The 25,619-nt window shown below is 39.5% G+C and overlaps 1 long non-coding RNA gene across 3 annotated transcripts; it reads right to left on the bottom strand.

The window, feature by feature from the left end:
- Positions 1–202: 202 nt before the first annotated feature.
- LOC118022310 lies at positions 203–25,603 on the bottom strand. Of its 3 annotated transcripts, none has more exons than XR_004682467.1 (6): positions 25,516–25,603; positions 24,212–24,402; positions 14,355–14,569; positions 9,452–9,532; positions 661–775; positions 203–535 (listed from the first exon to the last, which is right to left on the bottom strand). It is a non-coding gene; the product is annotated as an uncharacterized LOC118022310 (long non-coding RNA). The 3 variants fall into 3 exon arrangements; XR_004682466.1 differs by lacking the exon at positions 14,355–14,569 and adding an exon at positions 2,823–2,934; XR_004682465.1 differs by lacking the exon at positions 14,355–14,569.
- Positions 25,604–25,619: the final 16 nt, after the last annotated feature.

Genomic DNA, 25,619 nt, shown 5'->3' with positions numbered 1-25,619 from the left:
AAAACAAGTGGGGGAAAAAATGCAGTGATGTTGTATTCTAAACAAGTGCCTTATGTTTATTGCTGAGAACTGGTGTTATCAACCCTTTTCAGAAGAAAGGGTCCCTTGACCTGTATTAACATAGGAAAGTAAAGTTATTTTTGTTTTTCTTTATATTTACTACTCTTGTCATTTCTCATTTAAAAAACAAATTCTGACTAGGTTAGTTTACTCAGCTTTAATTAGATAGTTGAGTCCTACATTTTCAACATTCTTCTGTATTTATTATGCACCAAAATAAAGTGTGATCTATAACAGCATGGCTAAAAGTAGTCCCAATATTAGTGAATAGCTTTTCTGTGGGTTTTATCAGGCCCTTGTTTTCCAGTGATGTTTGTACTCCATGGTGTGTTGCTGTTAGAGCTGTGAAATGAAAGCTGTGATTGTAAGAGGAGGCCAGAAAAATGTGGTCTAGTTTCAGGTAGGTGGTGATAAATTCAAGGAATTCTCTCTCCTGCACGATTTCTAGGAATATTCCAGTTGCCATGTGTAGCGTCTGTTTGGGAAAAGGTAAAAAGTGAAGTGTTAAATTTTCTTACGAGATACATATATACTTAGTAATTACTAGCCTTAAATTTTGAAATAACTCTTACTAAGAAATGAGTTCAAAGAAAGACTGACCTGTCAGATGGAAGGTGGTCTTCCTGTTCTAGCTCATGCGCCACTTTAAGTTACAGGCACGGTTTCTTGATGCCATCCAGCTATCATCTAAACTTTGTTGAGTCCACTGCCAAAACTAAATTAAAAACAAAGTCACATGAAATGGCTGTATTGCCCCATAGGGAGCTGAAACCTTAAGTTTTGTTCCAATTTTGATGATTAGAAATCTCACTACTTGTAGCAATAAAACATTTTTGGAAAAGGTTATTGTTCTTTATTGAATTGCACTTTAACCTTTTTTAGTATGCAACCTACAGGGTGGATGTTAAAAGTATTGGTAGTGTGCAGGAGGTTCTGGAGAAAGTGGTGACTTCAGTAAAGCAGAAGAGTATCTTGTGTACTGTGCTGTAGGTTATACAGCTGAGCTGACACTGCTGCCTCCGTCAAGACCTACTCCTTTTATGATGACACAAAGATGGGCAGGCGGAAAGGGAGCAGTATGTGGTAGAAAGCAGGTCTTCAAGGTTTCCAGCCTCAGTTTATCCAGTTGCCTTTGAAATGACACCATCTTGGAATTGTAGCCAGAAGAAAAAATCGGTACTGTTTAAATTAGAACTTTTACTAAATTGTCAATGATAGTTAAGCTTGCAGTATTAATGTTCAGTGCTATAGAGTTCTAGATGCCAAAAACAGAACATAGACTTTGTTTCAAGGTGGCCTGTAAAGCAAAAGTAAAGTTGACATTTGGCAATCTAACAAAGACTGTAATGTAGTTCTTATACTTTTTATATTAGGCCTTGTGTCTATTTTAACAGTCTATTATTTCACACAAGTGGTACAGTTCTTAAAAATAGTGATCTTGAATATGTGATAAAATTTTCCTGTGATACATAAAGATTCTGCTGTTGCTAAATCAACTTGGTCTCAGTAAGTACAAATTATCCTCTTATTTAGAAACAGCATAGGAGCAAAGAGATTTTTGGAATATGATTTGGGTCCCCTGGCTTGCTTTCAGCTAATAATTACGTTTGCCGCCTTGTGCATTGTCTTAACAAACAAGAAGCCTTTCTCCACACCATTCTGTTATCTTTCCAGTCTAGTTTCCTAATGGGCTTTTATGAACTTGCCACTTGTTTACTTCATCTGCAAGTTTATCAGGTCCATTGCCTAGTGCTTGATGCTTCATCACAATTGAGATAGGTGCTGGGTTTTCTAAAGTGTTCTTCCAAAACTCTATGTTTCTTCATTAATAATAATTAAATTACCTACCACCACTTTTTATCTTTCTTTCAAACTACTTACTTGCCTTCAAGTAGTCAGACTGCTGGTTGATATCTTTAAAAATGAAAAGGAAGCCATTTAAAGAAGTAAATAATAAACATCTCCCAGATCCTTTAAGTACTGAACTATGAAATACAAAATATTAATTCTTCCCTTCATTAACTTTTAATAAATTTACTATGCATTAATAACAGTAATAGAAGTATTCAGAAACATGTATTCAGCTAGCCTTGTTTACTGTTAGCATAATTTGCTTAGATCTGATTTAGAGTATTCCCATTCATCATCTTGTGCCTCTCTGTTGGTCTTCAGGAATTTCCTCAAAATACCACAGATCCATTATATTTTACTTATGTTGAATACATTTCTCACATCTAATTCTTGTTTTTTTCCCTGTAGTTTGTCAATGGAATGGTTGTGACTGGCCTTGTAGGAAGCAGATGACTGGAGGACCATCCTCTTTTTCAGTTGCCTGTTCATTGTCGCATAAGTTGGCAGTGAATCTACTCATCCTTCATGTCTTTAGCAACCAGCCACCCAGGTAATATCACAGCCAGTGGAATTAAGTCACTACAGAGATTGTCATTCAGTAGTTGCTTTTCATCTTTCCAACAGTTTGAGGGGTAACACACATACCAACCACCTACCTAGAAAGCTCTGTTATCTATAGCCTACCATCTCTACTTTGATTACAAGTAAGGAGACACTGGGGTAGGGTCTGCAATGGTCATTTCTAGACACATGACGTATAGCCAGTATTAATCACAACCAGAAGCTGTTGTCCATAGTTGATCTTTATTTAGGATAGGCAATTGAATCCTTTTATGTCATAAACTTAACCCTGTTTATTAAAATCCCAGGGGCTATTTAAAAAACAAACAACCCTCAATAGCTGGGCCTACCTGCAGAGATTCTGATTTGAATGATGCGGAGTCAGGCCCCCCGGGCGTGGGTCATCATCTCCTTTTCCCCGCACCCCCAGTGATTTTAAGGTGTATCCAAAGTTGAGGCCCACTGTCCTTGATGAAATTTAAAATATTTTATAGTATTGAGTTTTTTCCTTAGATTGAAGAAGCAAGCAACTATGTAAATGCGAAAAGATTTAACTTTCCCCCATCTTACATTAAAGGGGAAGAACGTAGGTTTGAATTTTCCATCAAGAGCTTTCTGGTTATTTTCAAAGTCCATGGTTTTTCCTACTTAACCATGCTGCTACTGTCCTACTGGAGATGCTAGCATTCGAAGAAAAAAAAAAATCACTTCATAGTTTGGTTGGATGTCCTGCTAACTTGTCTCCTTCGAAGCAACTCATAAAACATAATTGCCATGGCGAGATAGATGCTTGAGTTTTTGAGTGGATGAGTACTAAAGCAAAGCATAGGCTTTTAAATAAGAAGGGTGCTAGATAGTACTCTCTGGAAATCCATGCATACCGAACCCCCAATCAAGTACATGTCCCTAAAGGACTGCATTTTATATAAACAAGTGGGTTACTATTACAGATCTCGGATGTGAAAGGAACCATGGTTCTTGGAAAGACAGAATTCAAAGCTAAATGTTGGCCTGTTAGTGTAGAACCTGGAAAGGAGATTTACATAATACACAGACCTATATCAAACTATAACCTGCTTTGTGAGATCTGTTGAAATAATATTCTGGGGTAGATATCCCAAATCTATCCAATCTAGTGTTTTTCTATAGTAAAAAAGGAATTGTTTTATAGACAAGCCTCAATTCTGTCTAGCTTGTTCTTGGCTGGTTAAAGGATTTGATAAATGAGTCTGGTTTTAATACTGTTTGTCGCCATTCTTGAGTTCACAGAGATGGATGATCTTCCCTCACCTTTACAAACTGGAAAATCTGAATTGTGTTAGTCTCTTCACATAGAAGCCTGGCCTTATGTGTTAGTTACTTTTCTCTGATCCTTGTGACTAAATGCCCACTTTGTGGCTTGGTACAATAGTGTGATGTAGTTGAGAACATAAGCTTTTAGGTGAGACAGAACTAGGTTTAACTCCTGGTTCAGGTCCCTTAGGCAAGATAATAAGAATTTCTAGTTTATAGTTGGAAGGATTAAGTAACATAGATACTGTGTAGAAAGTGATTAGCACAAGGCCTGACACATGGTAAGCATTCATTATACTCGTATTTGCAAAAGGATGTTCTTTTCTGTTTGTCAGTATTCGACTTGGTTATCCTTATTTGTTGACTGCAGTACATGGGGCCAGCATATTCAGGAAATAGTTTATAATCTTTTCCTAGATACTAACAGCTCAGTTTTTTTTTTGTTTTTTTCCCTAGTATTTTACTTCACACTCGGGAGAACTTTACATTGTTTTGCCTTTTCTCACAGTAGAGAAAACCACCTGTAATACCTCCATCCTTCAATGATCATTTTGACATTCATGGAAACTTTCACTAGTGTTATCGAACTTGACAGATTTCTTGATGCTACGGTTTAAAGTTATTTAGAAGATGTGGAATTAGGCCAGTCCCAGTGTCCTTCCTTCTATCTATCCAGTAGTTAATGAATGCCTACCACCCCCCAGGAATTGTGCTTCATATTGGGAATAGATGACATAGACCTTGCTCTCACATTTTTTACAGGCTAGTAAAGGAGACAGACAAATCAAGAAATGAGTGCAGCAGCAATTTATAAACCCCTAGAGTCAGTACTCATTTCTTTTTGGATGGACTAGGAAAGCTTGACAGAATATTCACTAGAGTTTGGAAAGAGAAAGACCAGTTTCTTAGATAATAGCATGTACCTAAAGGCACAGATACATGAAACATATATTCAGGGACTATGTAAATTAGTGAGAATAGAATCTAGGAAATGAGGCTAGGGCTCAGATTAAAGTATGTTAGATGACTTCCTAAAAGACTTGATTTGGCTTTGTATAAACAGGACAGTTATTGAAGAAATAGGGAAGGGTACGTGAGAATTCTGCTAGCAATGTGATCATGAGGGCGGGGAGAAAGATTGGAGGCACCAAAACTAATCACAACACTCGAGTTGAGCTAATGAAGAATAGCTGTCACTGAGCTCTTACTATGTGCTGGGCAGTGTAGTGGGCACTTTGCATTTGTTAGCTCATTTAATCCTTGAAGAGACCACATGACGTAGGTATTGTTCCCATTTAACAGAAAACTTGAGGATCATAATTTGCTCATGGTGACACAGTTTATAAGTGATAAAAATCTGCATTCAAGCCCAGGTGTGTCTAACACCAAAGTGCTTGCTTCTGATCACTATAACCTCTCGCAAAAAGTGGTAAGGACAACAATAATAAGTATGGGGAGGAGAGCAAGGTGCAAGAGATGTTAAGAAGGTGGGACCTACCGGGTGCTTGGGTGGCTCAGTTGGTTAAGCATCTGCTTTTGGCTCAGGTCATAATCCCAGGGTTCTGGGATCGAGTCCCATGTCGGGCTCCCTGCTCTGCAGGAAATCTGTTCTCCCTCTGCCCCTCTCCCCACTCATTCTCTCAGTCTCTCTGTCTCTCAAATAAAATCTTAAAAAAAAAAAAAAAGGTGGGACCTAGATCAGCTGACTTGTTGGAGGGGAGAGGGCAGTGCATAGAGAAGTTTTTTTTGTTAATGATGTCCAGGGTTTAGGCATGAAACACTTTGTCTTTGACAGTATCATTAAACAGTAAGAGTTGGGAAGAAGAAATTGAGGGGGAAAGAGAGGTCTTTTCAGAATGAATTTTAGGTGTTTATAGGACATGTAAGTCCCATAAGATTAGTAGGCAGCTAGGCATATGGGTCTAAAATTTAGAAGAGAGGTGATTTATAGATTTTGAAGAATTAGTTGTGAGTAGTATAGCCTGGACAAGACTGCTCAAAAGGGAATAAACAAAGATGATGACTTGCAAATGCCAAGAGAAGTGGGTAGAGGAAGAGAAGCTAGCAAAAGAGACCAAGAAATTATTATTATCAGAAAGTTAGGAGAAGTAGAAGATAATAATGTCGGGGAATCAAAGTTCTCCAACAATTAGGATCAATGGGGTCAAATCAAGTTATTATAATTTGCATCAGTCAAGGTGGTAACATTTTAGAGGTCTGAGTATCAGATGTTGGTGAGGATGTTGAAAAATAACATAGAACTCTCAGGTACCATCTTCTGGAGTATAAATTGATATAATCATTATGAGGGCAATTTGGCAATATTCATTTACTAAAATTAAACGTGTGCATACCCCTATGAACCAGCAATTCCACTAGGATATATATACACACACATATAGATGCTCTGTAAACATTCCTACATATTTGCCAGAGAGACATGGAAGAATGTTCATCACACTATTTATAATAATGAAATTTGGAAATAAAGTGTGACATAAAAATGGGTAAGTTGTGCTATATTCATTTAATGGAATGCTGTACAGTTAAAATGAATAAGCCAGCGTTAAGTGAATCAAGAATTTGGTGATTTAAAAAAAAAAAAGGCAAGTTAAATGGCATATTATATTTCTTAAGTGTACATTTATTAATGTAAGACAGTACTGTGTGGTTTATGAATATATTAGTTTAAAGGGGTGCCTGGCTGGCTCATTCAGTGGAGCATGTGACTCTTGATCTTGGGGTTGTAAGTTCGAGCCTCACGTTGGGTATAGAGATTACTTAAAAATAAAATCTCTAAAAAAATATTATAAAGGTTTAAAAACAGGTTTGGGAATTATAAACACAAACTTCAGGACAGAGGTTCTCTATAGGAGGGAAAGGCACATAGGTAGCCTATAATTTTTATTTCTTCAAAAATATTCTTAAATGTGGCAAAATTAAGTTTTGATGTCTTTGTTAATTTTGGGTCTGTATAGGATACTTTCTTAAAGTTAAGTAAAACATTTTTATTTTTTATACCCCACTAAAAAAATAGGTAGATAAAAATGCCTCTACAATTGAAACAGAATTTCCTTTTTTTTTTTTTCTAGGGGGGAGAGGCAGAAGGAAAGTGGGCGAGAATCTTAAGCAGGCTCCGTGCCCAGTGCAGAGCCTGACATGGGGCTCAGTCTCACGACCCTGAGATCATGACCTGAGCTAAAATCAAGAGTCAGATACTTAACTGACTGAGCCATCCAGGTGCTTCAAATTTTTCTTTGGTATTTTTACTGATTTACTAAGAATGAGAAAATGAAGGTCAGACCACCAGGATATGTGACATAATTTTTCAGGGGGAAAAGTGGCTCCCATAATATCTAAAACATTATTACCCTTTGTAATTACTCATATATAGGTAAAATTCCTTCTTTACAGATGAAGATATGTGTCTCAGAGATGTTAAATGACTTGCTAAGGGCACCCAGCTGGTAGTAGTGCGAGCGCTGCATTAGGTGTTCAGGTTACAGACCTGTAGATGTTAGAACAGGAACTTGAACCCAGGTTTTTTGTTTCAAGGCAAACAAAACTATGTATGGTGTGTTCCTGGATCCTACTGTTTTGCTCAGAGAGCTATTAGTGAAGTTAAATGTCTTGTGTTATTTAGACCTCCCTGAGAAGAAAGAATTGTTGAAATGAAGTACGGGTATTTTCTAAACTATGCATTTTTATACAGTATCTGTTTGTCCCTTTTGATAGATACAACATACTTTATGCTGACAGAACTTTATGTTTCAAACATATCTTTTTTTTTTTTTTTTCATAAACCCCTGTTATGGTGGCATTTGGATTTCCTTTTGCAGTGAGAAAGTGCATCTTTAAGATGGTGAAGATAGGTGTTTAAGATCATTTACCAATTCCATGAATTAGAACTACCATCCCTGTATCCCTCAAGTGAAATACAGTGTCCTGCAAAAGAAACCACTCTAGTGGATAAGAGGCCAGTAGTAAAGTGGTCAAGAGCTGTATGTTATAGATGTATTGATTATCAGAGATTGCCAGGCTTTCTTATCTTTGTACCTGGATCATGTTAACCCTTCAAATCTCAATTTATCTCGTCATTTTCTAGGAGATTTCAACATTCATGTGGATGATCTGTCAAATACCCAAGTATCACAGTTCCAAGGCCACTTCAACCCATTTCCCTTGGCCATACTCCCTACTTTGTTATAAAATAGTTCTGAGTGATTTCAATACCCTTCTCCCATCCATATTACCCCCAGTACGCCTGATCTAGAGTCTCATCAAGAGCTCTATTCCTGTAATATTGCCTTCCAGTTTATTCTTGGTCCCACTTCCTTCCATATCTGGCCTTGATCTCTTAATTGGTCACATGACCTGCTCTCTCACCAGTGCTTTCCATCCCTTTCTGTATTTTTCCTGGTATCTCTCTCCCAAAGCACATTTCTAGAATGGTGCTATATTCTGCCTGGCATCAATGCCCTCAACTCCCTTCCTCCTTGTCTTTCTCCTCTATCTGTTATCCAACTCACAATTCTGGGTCAGTCCTATAATATGCCTGGCCCTATAAGCCATTCAGCTAAGATACTAGAAACAATCATAAAACCACTATACTTTCATTATTTCCAAACTCAGTTTGGTAGTTAACACCACCATTAATGCTTTTGTCTTAGTCCGTGATCTATTTCAAACTGTCTCCATTCTCTTTAAACCCCCTTTTCACTCCCTCCTACTTCACAATAACATCAGTTATTATTTCTTACTTCACAAAAAATAATGAGGCCATTTAGCAAAAAACCTCTCACAGCTATAAATTTATTTATAACCATTCCCTTACTCCCTTAGTTTCTGAGAAAAGGTATTTTTTTCAAGGCCCACCTTTTCTGTCTCCTTTGGGACCTGGCTCCATCAATTTTCTTTTTCCTTCTCTACAAGTTCCTTTTCATTCAAATTGCAGTCATGCTCAGATCTCTCAAGTATCATGACCCCTCTCTTTTTACCATTTATTTCCTTCTGGTTTCTGTCCTCTATCTCTCCTTTCCATCTTACCTCCAAAGCACTTTGAAAGAGTGACGTTCTCTTGAAGTCTATGTCCTCATCTCCCATTTGTTCAGCTTGTTCCTTGGCTTCAATTCCCACCACTCTGTGGAAACTAATTTTACTAATCTAATAGCAAAATCTAACAAACATTAGAATTTGTGTTTATTCAGTAATGGTAATGTTTTCCCTCATTTTACTCAAGAGGAGTCACTCTTTCACCTAAAGTATAATATTGTAATTGGGGTGTAAGGTAAGTTCAGATAGACCCCATATTCTTGGTTTCTAATTATAATACTGTAGCAAGAAAGAAAGCCTTGCAATTCCCATTCCTTTCCAAAGCCCAACATATTTTTCACTTTCTTTGTGAAGCATCCCTCGCCATTTTAAGCCACAGTGATGCTCCTTTCTTGGAAATTCAACTACTGTCTTAACTATTCACATGAGAACATCTGATTGTCACAGCTCAAATTTGTATTTAGTTCTCAATTTACTTGGCATTTTTATTTATAGAGACCTTTGCTACCAAACTGGGTTTTGCACCTGGCACCATGTATTTTTCTTTCTTATATACTTTACTACCCCGACCATAAGGCCTTGCACAAAGGATATGCTTACTGAATATTTATTAAATGAATGAGTTTTATCTCACCTGGAAATGTATTATGAACACTTCATATATGCCCTTAACTTGATTAGCACAAGGTAGATAATTTCCATCATCAAAATCAGCCTGTAAGATACCAAAAAGAATCGTATTTCCATATGACTTGACGTTACAATTTGTGTATGACCAGCTAATGGATTGCTTCAATTAGTAGTATATTATGTTAGACAACAGGGTCGGGCCTGATACACGGCTAAAGCACAGGTTCAGGGACTCTTTTAAAAAGTTTATCTACTGGTAATAAAGCTTGGGGAGACTAGTTCACACAAACATCTGAATAAATTAGACTGCCAGCTTAAATGTATTAACTTACCACAAGAAAGGTCGTCATACAGGATGACTAATCCACTTTGTTTTTTGTTTTTTTTTTAAGATTTTATTTATTTGACAGAGACACAGCGAGAGCGGGAACACAAGCAGGGGGAGTGGGAGAGGGAGAAGCAGGCTTCCCGCAGAGCAGGGAGCCCGATGCGGGGCTCGATCCCAGGGCCCTGGAATCATGACCTGAGCCGAAGGCAGACGCTTAACGACTGAGCTACCCAGGCGCCCCTGACTAATCCACTTTAAACAAGTCATGGGTCAGAAGATGGCTCAGTGAGCCAGAATAAGAGACCAGAAAGTGCTCAAAAAAGATCAGTCATTTCAATTTGCATTTTGGACTATAGGAGCTTTCTTGCTGGAGCTTAACAGCTGGAAAGTCTAACAGTTCACATAAGGTTAGAAATTAGATAAGTTATAAAAGAAAAAGCTAATGCTTTTTAGAATTTGCCACAAAATCAAGCATATTGTGGGCCATTAGAAATTAAATCAATATGTGAGTACTGCTCTAGGCCAGACGTTTCATTGATAAGACTCCATCCCTACTTATAGTAGCTGTATGTCATGGGCCATGGATCCTACAACCTAGAGGAAACCACGTGTTAGCTAAGGAGCAGTATCAGCAGCGTATGTGGTGTTTCTGTAGTCTCCAAGGTTTGTACAAGCGCCATTTGTTTTGTTTTTCATTTTGAATTTGGTAGTTGTGAGGGAAATTCAGAGGCTATTGGTTAGGTTCAGTGAAAGTTTTAAAACAATTCATAGTTACCGGATCTTTCCAAAATAAACATCTTTACTGCTGTTTTCAAGTCCTTATAGACCCCTCTAATTCGTCTGTGTAATAGCCAATACTTGGAAATGGTCAGAACTGAATTCAAACCTCAAGGACTAGATGATTTATATCCCAGGGTTCTGAAAGAATAATCGATCCAATAGGACCACCAAGGTAGCAGTAGAAAAGGTGGTCTTCTCAAGGGAAAGCCGTTTTCCATGTAAAAGCCAGGAGATGGAGTATTTTGTTGGAAGGATGAGAAAATGGGTGAGTTTGTTCTGAATACGCAGGATTTTCAGAGGACACAGGGAAAAAAGAGCAAGAAGAGGAAGGGTTTGGGAGGATTGCAGAGCAGAATGGAAGAGGATGGCCACCTGGAGAGTCTTGCATTGGGGAAATGCGGAGTATGATAGGGAGGTGAGGACTAATGGGCCTTACAGGTCTCAGGAAATTCCTATGAAATGGTATTTGAGAACTGGCCCAAGGCAAAGGCCTAGGGCATCAATTCTGAGGACGGGAACAGTTGGCAACCAAGTCTGGGGATACATCTCTTTCTATCCTAGCTGGTGTTAGAGACATAATGCTACTAGCAACCTTTATTCAAGTTTCTTTCATTTATTCAACATATATATATTTTTTGAAGATTTTATTTATTTGACAGACAGAGAGGGAACACAAGCAGGGGGAGAGGGAGAGGAAGAAGCAGGCTTCCTGCTGAGAAGGGAGCCCGATGTGGGGCTCGATCCCAGGACCCTGGGACCATGACCCAAGCCGAAGGCAGACGCTTAACGACTGAGCCACCCAGGCGCCCCTTCAACATATATTGATTGAGCATCTCTTATGTGTCAGGCATGATGCTTGATTCTAGGGGTGGGGTTACAATGGTAAGCAATAGGTATAGCCTCAGTCCACAGGGCGCATAAAATAGTGTGAGATACAGGCCAGTTGCAATGGTCTGAATGTGTTCCACCCACATTCATATGTTGCAATCCTAATCCCCAAGGTGATAGAATTTGGGAGAGAGGCCTTTGGGAGGTTATTACTCATGAGAGTAGAGCCCTCATAAATGGGATTAGTGCTCTTACAAAACAGGCCCTGGAGAGAGCTTGCTTACCTTTTCCACCATGTGAGTTTACAATGAGAAGTCTGCAACCCAAAAGAGGGTCCTCACCCACCGCTGGCACCCTGACATCGGACTTCAGCTAGAACTGTTAGAAATAAATGTCTGTTGTTTACAACCCACCCAGACTGTGATGTTTTGTTAGAGTAGCCCAAATGGACTAAGAAAAAATATAAATATAAGACAATTGTATCTTATGATAGGAGAAGTGCAGGGTGTAATGGGACTATGAGTAATTGGGGTGGGACACATAATCCGGATTTAGGAAGATCTAGGAATGCTTCATGGAGGGAATGCTGAATAAGCTGAGTCCTAAAGTGTAGGTGTGAAGTAGCCAGATGAGGAGAAGGGGCAGAAAACAGGTGAAGAGGAAGTAAGGTTATTTTAGGCAGAGGACAGCATATGCAAAGCCCCAGAGCAAGAGGAAAAAAGGCTGAGACACTGAAAGAAACTTGTTCCTATCTTATAGGGTTGTCGTGAGATTTAGCTGTGTCTGAACAAAGTGTCCAATAAATATCAGAAATTATTACTGTGCCTAGAGCATAAAACTGAGGGTGAGTGTGAAAAGAGGTGAGAAATAAGGCTATGTGAATAAGCAAAAACCAAAGTGGAAGTCCTGTAAACCATGATACCAGGCATTTAGACTTAATCCAGGAGTCATTGGTAAACCACTCACAGATGGTAAACAGGAGGGTAAATTTAACGCATTTTAGAATGATGGGCCGAGACTAGCAGCAGGGAGACAAGGCAAAAGATTGTTGTAATTGTGGCCTAAATTAGATAGGGGCAGTGATGAGGGAGAATCGTGGGTGGGTTTCAAGAGATATTTTGAAGGTATATATATTAGTTTTTCTAGGACTACATAACAAATGACCACAAATTTGGTGGTGAGAACAGAAATTTGTTCTTTCACAGTTTTGGAGGCCAGAAGTCTGAAATCAAGGTGTTGGTAGGGCTGGCAGTCCTTGGTGCTTTTTGGCCTTTGACAGCATGAATCCGATCTTCTCAGGGGCCTGCACAGGGCCTTCTCTCCTGCTTTTGGGTCTCAGTTTTCCCTCTCCTTCCTCCTCTTTCTCATATAGGATACCAGTCATTTGATCTCATCTTGAGATCCTTAACTTAATCACATCTGTAAAGATCCTATCTGTAAAGACACATTAGAACTTGGACATCTTTGGGGGGGGGGGGCACAGTTTGATCCAATATAGAATTAATGGAACCTGATGACTGGCTGGACTGGGAGTGGGGGAAGTTGATGGAGAAGGAGAAACCAAGATTAAAATCCATGAACACCTGGTTGAGAGTGATGGTACCATTCACTAAAATAAGTTAACAGTGGAGGAAAAATAAGTTTGGAGAAGAAGATGACATCTTTATTTAAGGCACTTGTGGAAATCCAAGTGAGGATCAAGTAAGCACTAGGTCATGTAAACTGTGAGCCCAACAGAGGGAGATGTGAGCTAGGCATGCCGATTTGGGTGGTAATTGAAGCTATGGACATGGGAAAGATTGCCAAGGGAGAATGTGTAGAATAAGAAAAAACCCAGATCAGAACCTGAGATACACAGAATTTAAGGGTGGGACAAGAAGAATAGCAGTCAGGAAAGTAGGAGAGAAACAGTAAGAGAAGCATGTCTTGGAAAAGCTCAGGAAAAAAAATTAATAGCAGGAGTGAGCTGTTTCTAAGGACTTCTGGCAAAACTAGAATGAATGAAAGATGGGGCAATGCAAAGAGGGTAAAGAAATATTTCGGGACGCCTGGGTGACTCAGTTGGTTAAGCGTCTGCCTTTGGCTCAGGTCATCATCCCAGGGTCCTGGGATCAAGTCCCTCATCGCATCGGGCTCCCTGCTCCGTGGGGAGCCTGCTTCTCTCCCTGCCTGCCCCTCCCCCTGCTTTTGCTCTCTCTCTCCCTGACAAAATCTTAAAAAAAAAAAAAAAATTCAAAAAGTTTGGCTTTGAAAAGCAGGAGAGAGAGATTGGCAGCTGACCGGAGATGCATACAGAGGATTTTTTTTTTCTTCTGAGTTTTATTTAAAACGGGAGAGACTTGTGCCTGCTAAGAAAAATGTCTGTAGTCAGAGAGATTTGAATGTAAAGGCTAAGTCAAGATCATTAAGGAGGCAGAACATACAGGAGATAAATTCAGACAGTGACATGATATAATTTTTTGGAAGAATAACGTCTGCATGCGTTGAGGAGACGGTGGGGAGAAGAATTCATGAACAAGTGGACCTAGTGATGTTAACTCTAAGCTCTGGTCATCAAAAACTTTAGCAGGGAGTATAGCATGGATAAAACTGGAACAGGGGAACCCAGGTAAGCCTATCCATAGTCCCAAATCTCTGACAGAAGATTCTCTACTATGTGGATCCTGGAAGAATTCAAAGAAAGTCTGTTCCTATCTGGACAAGATTCTTTGCAAGGTTCTGGGGGTCAAGTTACTTTGTTTCCTAATATTCCTCTCAGTAAATGTTGGTACTTTCTTTATATCCATGAGGAACGTGACATTGGGGATACGCTAAGAGCTGTCACCAAAAGCACAGAAGGAAGAGGCCCTGGGATAGAGGAGCTTCCGGTGAACCTCAGAATGCCTGGCTCTGCCCTGGCTGTGTGACTCACTCACTTTCTCTGTGCCTCGGGATCCTCATGGGGATAAATGAGAGTAGAAACAGGACCTACCTCGTAAGTTCCTATGAGAATACAATGGGATGATCCATGTAAAGTACTTAGAAGAAGGGCTCAACAAATATGTTACTCTTAATAAGTTTCATCAGCAGCGTGACTTCAGACAAGTGGCTTTAAATTTTTGCTTTTAATTCCTCAGCTATAAAATGATGGCTGGAACGAGGTGATACTGTGGGTTTCTTTACAACTTGATGATGTGTGCATTAGTTCTTCGGGTGATAGAAAAGAAAGAAACCTCTGTGTGGTAGCCACCAGGTGGCAACAGTGAAGAGTTTAACTGCTCTCCCATTCTGGGGAGAACTTCACTAATTTTTCAGTATACAAATTCAAAAAACAAACAAAAAATTGTTTAATCATCCTTAATTCTTATTTCAAGGGAACTACTGTTAACATTTTGCTGTATAACCTTCCATCCAGATTATTTCTTCACCTCTATATGTAAATTATTATTTTTAAATTTTACATAAATGAGGATACTATTATATATCCTGTTTTATAATCAGCTTTTTCTTTAACAGAGGAATATATGCAAACACCTTCCATAGTCATTAATGTAATTCTACACTACATAATTCTCAAAGGCTCTGCGATATCCCACAGGTATTTGTTTTTTAAGCCGTGATTTGTCTGAACCATCCTCTACTTGTGAAACACGGATTGTTTCTGTTGTTTTGGCATTACAGACATTACTTTGATAAACAGCTTTGCCATATTATCTATTTCTTGGGAAAGATTTCTAGAAGTGGAATGTCTGGGTTAAAGGATATACACTTTTTTTTTTTTAAGCTTTTGATACAATTTGTCTTTTCCTATGTTTTCCTGTCTGGTAGAGTACCATCCCTGATCAGTACCTTCCTTCACAATTTAATTCACTATTCTACAGCATTTATTCTTCCTGATGAAATTTAAAATCTTTCTGTCAAGTTTTGCCTTTCCCTTTCCCCTAAAACTTTAGTTGGGATTTCAATTGATACTGTGTTAAATTTATAGATTAACTTGGGGCGAATCTGCATCCTTACAATATGCTTTTCTATTCAGCAACATGGTATGCTTCTTTATGTATTCACTTCTTCTGTCAGTAAAATTTGAATGTTGGTTTCCATTTAGTTTACTTCTGGATATCTTTTTTTTGTTGTTGTTATTAATAAATATCTTTTTCTGTATTTTTAAATGGCTTTTGCTGTTTATAGAAATACTGTTAGTTTTAGGATTCGTGATTTTGTAATTGGCCTCATTACTGAACTCATTTAATTGTCCTAATATTCTTTAATTTATCCATTCACTCATTCTATAAATGTTAATATTGAGTGTTTACAGTGTGCCAGGCACTGTTCTGGGTCCTGGAAATAAGCAGTAAAAAAGTCTGTTCTTAAGATCTTTATACTCTACTGAGAGGAAGTACTAAACAAATAAATATATGACAGGGTGGTAAGTGCTAAGAAGTTGGGGGAAGCATAGTAAGGGATGAAAAGTGACCATGAAAAATACGATTTTAGATAATGTGTTCAAAAAAGCCTCCTCTGAGAAGTTCAAGTCTGAGAAAAGACCTAAAATGATGTTGCTTTTCTTGGGCTTTTCAGGTAGATATTTATGTCATTACACCCTTTCTCACCTACAGCAAGATTTACATATCCCTGGAAGATTGTCCATCAGCAGCACCAAAGATTTAGTCTATAAAGGGAGCTTCCAGGGTTCCCAATATTTCTGGATTTACGTAATACCTTCAGAGATCCTTTCAGCCAAAATCCCAAACAGATTTTAGAGGCACAGAGTTCAGTGTGCTCCTGGTAAGTCTGCTCGTCCATACCCCTCAGATCTCAGTATCTTCCCACTTTGCCAGTATAAACTGCCTAAGTGAACAATCTCAAGAGATTAATTACAGGCTATAAACTGCTTAAAGAACAATCTCAATAAGCTATAATTAGACCTTCCTTTAAAAAAATTATAAATAACCACATCATATCTCATATGCCTATTTGCCTTTTTACAGGTCAAGTCCATTTACAGATTCTTAACCCCAAAAATGCCTTGCTCTAATATAGCCTAACTTCCCATTTCTTCTAATCTACTTGATTCTTCTGTTGTGTTGAGATCAAATGCCCTATATCTTTAACAGTTTTTCTAAACATTCCCTTTATCTTCTTACTCTAACCAAAAACCTAGCCATCTCCTGAAAACATGGCTTCCTCCGCAGTACTCTTTTTTTTTTTTTTTTAAGATTTATTTATTTATTAGAGAGAGAGAAAGAATGCAAGCAGGGGGGAGCAGCAGAGGGAGAGGGAGAAGCAGGACCTCGATCAGTCAGTTCCTCACGTCTCAGTTCCCACGGGTGGACAGGATGAGGGCCAGATGTATGTGCAGTGCGTTGCATCACAGGAGAATAATCTGAATTTAGGAGTCTAAGCTTTTATCAAGGCTGCTGGTTACTGGATCATCCCCCCCCTTAGGAGAGATTACTCATTATCTTGAAATGCAAGAAAGTTTCCTCTAGAGGAGAGGAGAAAGGCATCTGTAGGCTTATTATCCTGGAATGTAATAAACATTGGGATTTTTTTGCTAGATACTTATATTACTATGCCCTTTCCTGCCCACAGGAGGCTACTCTAAACCTACCCAGGTTGATTGCCTGCTAAAACAAAAACATCAGCATTCTCAATAGAATTTAAACAAGACCTAGAATCTCAAAACAGAATATTCAAAATGTCCAGGATACAATCCACAATTGTTAAGCATACTAAGAACCAGGAAATTTTCAATTTACATGGGAAAAAAAAAAAAGATGCCAACATTGAGAGAACAGAGATGATGGAATTATGTGAGAAAAGCCTTAAAGCAGTTATTTGTTGGGAGATAATTCTCCATTGATCTCTTGTATTTCCACATGTCTTTTTGGGCAAAGGCATTAACAGCTTTTATCTTGAACTATCTTTTCAGGGATGCTTGTATAGCAAACATCCTTGAAAAATAGACATCTTCCTCTGAGGATAAAAGTAGGTTTGTCTGCTGTCCAGGATAAAAAAAAAATCATGTCTCTCTCCAGAGCACAGTTGGATAGGTTTGCTAGCCCCTTATTAGGGGAGTTTCCCATAGAGTTCCTCTCTTGTAATGCAACTCACTTCATGCACAGGTATCCACCTTGTCCTCAAGGCATCACTCTGTGGAAACTAGGACTCAGGAAACTGGTCTATGAAACTATGGGCAGCCTAACATTAATTTGCAAGTAAGGTAAAACCTCAGGCCCTTCAAAGTTCTTGACTATTATAAAAATTCTCTTACAAGTGGGGTGCCTGGGTGGCTCAGTTGGTTAAGCTCGTCTGACTTTGGCTTAGGTCATGACCTCAGGGTCCTGAGATTGAACCCCGCATTGAGCCCCTGTACTGGACTCCTCACTTAGCAGGGAGTCTGCTTATCCCTCTGCCCCACCCCAACTCGTGCTCTCTAATAAATAAATAAAATCTTTTTAAAAAATTCTCTTATAAGCAGTCAAAAGCACTTTTGAAACCAATGAAAAAATATAAAGTATCAGCAAAGATATGAAAAATATAATGAAAACCAAATGGTTATTTTAGAATTGAAAACTATAGTAGCCAACTATAGGTGCCCCATATGTTGTATTTTTTGATAGGAGTTTATGTTACACCAGTATATGCACTTGTAAAAGCTCAGTGAATGATGCATTTAAGATTTGTGCATAAATTTTACCTAGGAGGAAAAAACCCTATAAAACAATATTGGACACTAGTTAATGATAAACATCTTAAGGGTGATGCCTGCAATGTACTCTGAAATGCATCAAAAAATATGATGCATTGATGGATGGGTACGAGAATGGATAAATGATATGGCGTATGAAATAAAATGTTAATTCTAGGATCTCGGTGGTGGATATGAATGTTTGCTGTAAAATTTGTTCCACTTTATGTTTAAAGTTTTGCAAAATGTTGAAAAATATTGCTTCTCTTTTATTCTGTCCTCCTTTGATTCCAATTATGTGATAGACTCTCTCATCCTAGCCTCCATCTTTTTTTTTGTTTTGTTTTTAAAGATTATTTATTTGAGGGATGCCTGGGTGGCTCAGTCGATTAAGCAACTGCCTAGGCTCAGGTCATTATCTTGGGGTCCTGGGATCAAGCCCCATATTGGGCTCCTTGCTTGGTGGGGAGTCCGCTTTGTCCTCTCCCCTCTGTCCCTCCCCGCTGCTCATGCTTGTTCTCTCTCTCTAATAAATAAATAAAATCTTGAAAAAACAGTTTATTTGAGAGAGTGAGCAAGGTGGGGGGCAGGGGCAGAGGGAGAGGGAGAGAGAGTCCTAAGTAGACTCTGCACTGACCATGGAGCCTGACACGGGGGTCCACCTCGTGACCGAGATCATGAGCTGAGCCAAAACCGAGTTGGACGTTGAACTGACTGTGCCACTCAGGTACCCCCTAGCCTCCATCTTTTAATATCTTTTCCATATTTTTAGTTCCTTGTCTTTCTCTAGTATATTCTAGATAATTTCTTCACATATATCTTCTCATTCTCTCTTCATCTGTATCTGATTTATTCTTTAACCTTTCCACTGAGTTTTGTAATTCCAATAATTGTATTTTCCATGTCTAGAAAGTCTCACCTGCCTCCCAATCTGCCTGTTCTTTCTCGGTCGTCTCTTGTTCATCTTTGTGATTACATCTTGTACTTTTTTTTTTTAAAGATTTTATTTATTTGTCAGAGAGAGAGCACAAGCAGGGGGAGCGGCAGGCAGAGGGAGAAGCAGGCTCCCTGCTGAGCAAGGAGCCCCATGTCGACTCGATCCCAGGACCCTGGGATCATGACCCTAGCCGAAGGCAGATGCTAAACAAACTGAGCCACCCAGGCGTCTCTACATCTTCTACTTTTTTTGCAACATTTGGAGCATAGATATTTATACTCTGTATCTGTCAATTCCATAATCTATGGCCCTTGGAGTTATGTATCTACTGAATGTTATTCCTACAGATACTCATAATAGTTTGGCTTCTTGGTGCTTGGAGTTCTTTGTGAGCTCATTGCTTGACCTTAATTTTTAAAGTCCTCTTGACCTAAATTGGGGATGTTTTCTTCCAGAGAGGTTTTGCTTCTGTTTCTGCTTGTAGCCAGGGAGCAACACAGACTTCATATTCATTCAGTTCTTTATGGGAGGGTGGGGAAATCCTATGTATGGCTTTTCAACTTGGCAGCTACTCTAGGGTTCTGTATCTGGATTGCAGCTGCTATAGACACATGTCCTCCTGTCTGCTTGCTGATCAGCCTGGGCGAAGGGTTTGTGTGTATGGGATGGTAGTGGGGATTCCTTAGGACTTTCTCAGTCTCTTGGGGACCAATAATGTCCTGTAGAGCATGTCTCATGCAGATTATAGCTGTTTGGCAGCAGGGTTCCTCAAAAAACCTTACCAGCCATACTTATAGAAGAAAATGTTTGATATCCTTTATTACTATCCTTCTATTTCTACTTTACCAAGGGTTTTTAAATTAGACATGGATGTTAAATTTTATATCAAATACCTTTTTAGCATCTGTAGAGATGATGACACATTTTTCTCCTCTAAGCTTTTATTAAGAATTGTTCTATCTCCTAGATTCACTGTTTGTCCTAAAACTGGAACTAAGCTCTTTAAATATTTTTCCTTTGCCAGCTGGCACAGTGTTAAGCTCTGTCAGTAGAGGATGCTGAAAAGAATTTTCCTTCCTAGTTCTTGCTTTCTTGGCTGGCACTTGCCAGCACATAGCTTCTCTAGCACCCCCTATCCTGCACTGCCTACAACTTTTCCTTTGCCTGGCTCCTGAGGTACCTGCAGCTGGCTTCCTAGTGCCCGGCTCCTGCAGTGCAAGGGGTTTCCCTGGCACCAGGCTCCTGGTATGGGCAATTTCTCCAGCACACAGCGGCTTCCCCAGATCCACCTTCAGACTGTTTTGTAGCAAAGTGGCGTCTGCAAGGTACCTACCCCTGAACAGCTTTCTCTGGCACCCTAAAGGGTGGACTTTCAGCAAGTTCCAAAGGGTGGATTACCATCATGTTTCACTGGCACAGTACCACAGCAAATTCTTTACCAGTCACTAAGCCAGGGCCTTGCCCTCTGTAACAAGGTCTAGATCTCAGCCTGGAGCTGGGGGCAGGGTGTGTGTAGGGGGGTTGCTGTGGGGAATCTATCTCCACTTAGGAGTAGTAACTACTTCTTGTATCTGATATCCCTATAATATTTAGAGTTCTCTTTACTTTGTACCAGCTAATCCCTTGTTCCTGCAATCCCATCATAGTTAATAATTGTTTATATTAAACATTACACAGCCAACTTACTATGTGGTTTCTATTTCCTGACTGGACCTTGAATTATACAATTTTCAGTTGTTTTTAAATTGAGAATTAAGGGGTGCCTGGGTGGCTCAGTTGTTAAGCGTCTGCCTTCGGCTCAGGTCATGATCCCACGTTCTGGGATTGAGCCCCGCATCGGGCTCCCTGCTCGGCAGGAGGACTGCTTCTCCCTCTCCCACTCCCCCTGCTGGTGTTCCCTCTCTTGCTGTCTTGCTCTCTATCAAACAAATAAATAAAATCTTAAAAAAAAAAAAGAATTAAAAGGAAAAAAATCTCCCAGTTTGTGGTTTATCTTGGTGAATGTTCCATGTGCATTGGGCGCCTGGGTGGCTCAGTTGGTTAAGCGACTGCCTTCGGCTCAGGTCATGATCCTGGAGTCCCTCTGACCCTCCCCCCTCTCATGTGCTCTCTCATTCTCTCTCAAATAAATCTTAAAAAAAAAAAAAAAGGAAAGAAATGTGTATTCTGCCACTGTTTGATGTAATTTTCTCTGTATATTAGGTTAGGTGGGTTGATAATATTGTTAAAGTCCTCTTTATCATTACACATTTTAAAAATCTACTTGTTCGGGGCACCTGGGTGGCTCGGTCGTTAAGTATCTGCCTTCAGCTCAGGTCATGGTCCCAGCCCCAAATAGGGCTCCCTGCTCCACAGGAAGCCTGCTTCTCCCTCTCCCACTCCCCCTGCTTGTGTTCCCTCTCTTGCTATCTCTGTCAAATAAAATCTTTTAAAAAAATCTACTTGTTCATCAAATACCGAGGTGATGTTGAAATCTCGGCTATAATTTTGGATTTGTCTATTTTTTTTCTCTTTTGTCAGTTTTTACTTCATGTAATTTTAAGCTTTGTTGCTCTCTCTTCTTGATGAATTGACCTTTTTATATTATGAAATGTCCCTCTTTATCTCGTCCTGAAGATAGGCCAAATTCCTTTTCCTGAAGTCTACTTTGTCTAACATTAGTAGATATTCCAGCTTTATTGTTTGCATATCTTTTTCCATCATTTTACTTTGAACTTGTCTTTTATGTTGATGATGCCTTCCTTTTAATTGCAGTGTTTAGACCATTTATAATTAATTTTTGATATATTGTTTTCTATCTGTTCAATCTAATTTTGTTTCTTTTTCCTCTTGTCTTCTTTTGGACTAATTTGTAGTATTCCATTTTAATTTCTCTGTTGGCTGCTTAGCTATGCTTCTGTGTTTTATGACTGTAGCTGTTGTTCTAAGTTTTACCATATGAATCTTTAACTTACCACAGTTTACCTTCAAATAACATCATTCTACAACACATATAATGTAAGATACACAGTAGAAGCTCAAACAATGGAGGGGCTAGAGGTGCCAGCCCCCCTTTTCTCTGGTATTTGTTAAACAAGTTCCACAAATTGGGTCTGTTAACCATAGTATCTTTAGCAACTCACATAGTGCCTGTTTTTCATGTGGTAGGTGCTCAATAAAATATTTTTATGAATACATGGAGTTATACATAGTATTCTCTTATATTGGGTGCCTCAGTCAGTTAAGCATCTGTCCTCAGCTCAGGTCCTGACCCCAGGGTCCTGGGATCATATTGAGCTCCCTGCTCAGCTGGGAATCTGCTTCTCCCTCTGTCCCTCCCCCTCCCCTTGTTTGTGCTCGCACAGGTGCTCTCTCTCTCAAATAAATAAATCTTAAAAAAAAATAAAAATAAAATTCCCTTTGGGGGCATCTGGCTGGCTTAGTCAGTAGAGCGTGTGACTCTTGACTTCTGGGTTGTGAGTTCAAGCCCCACACTGGGTGTAGAGCTTACTTAAAAAAAAAAAAAAATCCCTTTGAATCTGAGTTTAACTCCTTTTTCATTCTTAACATCTTTTCTCTGATTTAAAAATCTTTGCTATTTTTGTCATATTTATTTTATTGATCATTTCAAAGAACCAGCTCTTTCCTTTTTTGATCTGTTTTGTATTTCTGGATTTAATTGTAAAACTCAGTAAGCTAACCTATAAAATGACAGTAATTTACTGTTTAGGTACCAAAATAAAACTCTACTATTTATACTGTAATATCTCTTTTATGATATTTGGGGTTACTATTAAACACAGTGGTATGTTAATCTGGTGGAGGCCAGTAAGACCAATGCTGTACTTCTCTGGGAATTAAGAATGCTCTCTTTAAGGGAGCACTCCTACTATCACCTGGGATGGACAGGTAACCAGAATTGTGAGAAGAGTCCAGATATAGGCCACTGGTTTTCAATGAGAGCAGGGACAGGGCACAGGTTTTCCCCTCAGGGGCATTTGGTAATGTCTACAGAGGGTTTGTTAAAACTAGGAGTGGAATACTGCTGACATATATTTGGTGGTACCCAGGGATGCTGCTAAACATCCTACAATGCACAGGTCAGCTTCCCACAACAAAGAATTATCTGGCTCAAAATGTCATCAGGGCTGAAACTGAGAAAACTTTATTTGGGCATGCAAGAGAACTCTCCTTTGTCCTCCATGCTCAGTCCTGAACATATGAGTGAAATTGCCTAAGAGCTATTCCATGGTAAGATCTGTTCAAAAATGGCCTCTGCCACAGGGAAGTGGCATCTCTGCAGCAAAAAAAAAAAGGCTGAAAATAAGTAATTATACTTTGTACATAAGATTACCCTTATTTTGTGTTTCTAATATTGTTTTTTTCTATTAAAGTATTTTTAAATATACATCTAAATAAATACCCTAAATAAATTATAAATCTATAAACCTAAATAAGTACCCTAAACCATTTATAATGTTCCAGTTGAAGTTGTATTGCTAAAAGTTCAAATTTAGTCTCTTCTCAGCTATGTTGCAAAGTATTAAGAAAAAGTTAACATGCTGATACTTTGAGGTCAAGTGGTAGTGACAGCTAGTGAAGAATTCCAAGGACAAAATGAATTCTCAGAACAGGGCTGCATAATCCATCCACTCTTCCTAGTAGCACAATCTCCAAGTATCAAACCTGGAGGTTCTGGGATTATTCAGTTAAGAAGAGTGACATACTTCAGTCACACACAGTCTATCTCAAACTGCAAGTTGAAAACACAAAACTCTTCAAAACAGTGTCAAGTGTCTATAGTATTTCTTCTATTTAAGTAGTGCTGAAATGTGTATAATTGGTAAAGAGTTCAAATTGACAAACTTTATGCAAGAAATTTTCTCACTTCATTTATTCATCATTAGCTGAAAAACAGTGAGCTTTCCCGTCAGTAGTCAAGAGCTGACAATCTGGCTGGTAAGACACAACACATAATTATGAACCTTAAACAGTGAAGATCGTATTCAAAGACCAATAAACAATACCCCAAAAAGCAAAGAACATTCTGAACTGAAGTAATCAGGAAAAGCTTTACAGAGTTGAAACTTTTGACATATGAATAGGATTTGGATAAACATACAAGAAAATTAATTTCTGATAGTTTAGTAAGAGCTAAACTGAAAATGCTGGACTACACAAGAGAAAGGGTCTTAGGGTACAAGGATGCTAATGCTTTTTTTTACTCATCCTTTGCAATTACCTGATTATCCAGAGCTTTGAATTCTTCAACTGGTTTTTGTCCTAAATCATCAGCTTCTTTGAATGGGATAGGTAGAGTAAATTAGAGGAATATATTCCAAGGCCCTCTAATAGTATCCAGGATGATCAATCTTCATAGAAATAATCTCACAGATAAACAATTAGAATTTTCCAGTCCATGTTTTAGTTTCTCTAACAGGATACGGAATAAATGTAATTGGCATACACATTCAACCAGGTGAGTAAACTTTTTCCCCTAACATAACTTGCTATATTAGTAGCTGTATAGTTTTTCTACGGCAACGTAAGTTACTGTATATTAAGGCTATCGCAAATTCGTGTTAATTCTGGGCAGTCTCGGGTTCTACCATTAATTTCCTCTGACTACATTTTCATTTTACCTAATGGAATAAGCAGTTTATCTCCTTTCCTAGAACTTTTAGTGCTCTACTGTTCCCCTCACTCTATTTAAAGCCTACCATGTCCTCCTCTCCACAGCCCTTGACTTTACAAGTAGCATAACCAGTTGCCCAAACAGAAAAAAGCAATGCAGGCTTGTTATTGCAAAACAACTTTTCACAAAAAAACAAAGTTTGCACATTTTGGACCTTTTGTGTGAGTTAATGTATGGTAGGTTTCACGTGAAGAATTCACGGTAATCCAGAGAAGATTCTTTAAGGTTGGGTGGTCTCGTCTGTTAATGTTTTTCTTAAATAGTGTGCCAAGACAACTTCTGCGTGCGCTCAGGAATACTGAACGGCTACACCATCGTCACCCAGGCATTAAGACATAACTAGGGCATAACGGGTTTTATTCTCCCAAGAGAGGCCGTCTGGTAACAACTCTCGGTTCAATGCCCCTAAGTGGCCCACATGCGATCTGCTCTACTTCTTGGGCCTGGGGCACCACCAGAGTCCCGCGGATACCCTCACACGGCCTAGGGGGCGCCCAGGAAATTCTCCGTGCCACGGCGGCAGGCGGCCTCGACCTCCCACCTGCTCACTGTCAACCAAGAGCCTGCCAAGACCAAGGCTGCCCAACTCCGCAAGGCCCGGAGCTCGCCTCCACCAGCGTCCCGCGCCTTCCGGCGGCGCCTCACGCCCCACCTCCCACAGTCCTCGCTGCTGTCCCAGCTCCTGGGGTCCAGAGGGCCCGGAGGAGGCAGGGGGCACAGCCGACTCCGCAGCCCCCGGCCGCAAGCCAAGAGAACCCGCTTCCACCTGCAAGTCCGGGGAACCCCCACCAACGTCCACAACGGCGCCGAACCCTTCAGCCCAGCCTCCCGAAGACCTTACGGCCCCTCACCAGGCACACGCCCCCGTTTAAGGCGGCTCCTCGGCCCTCTCGCGAGAGAGTGCCTGGTGGTACCTCCTTCCTTTCAGCTGCCTTTCTCTCCCCGCCCCCAGAGT

The sequence above is a fragment of the Mirounga leonina genome, unplaced genomic scaffold, assembly GCF_011800145.1.
Source record: "Mirounga leonina isolate KUSES-001 unplaced genomic scaffold, KU_Mleo_1.0 Mir_176, whole genome shotgun sequence".
Taxonomy (NCBI): domain Eukaryota; kingdom Metazoa; phylum Chordata; class Mammalia; order Carnivora; family Phocidae; genus Mirounga; species Mirounga leonina.
This window is presented reverse-complemented; position numbering and strand designations above follow the sequence as displayed.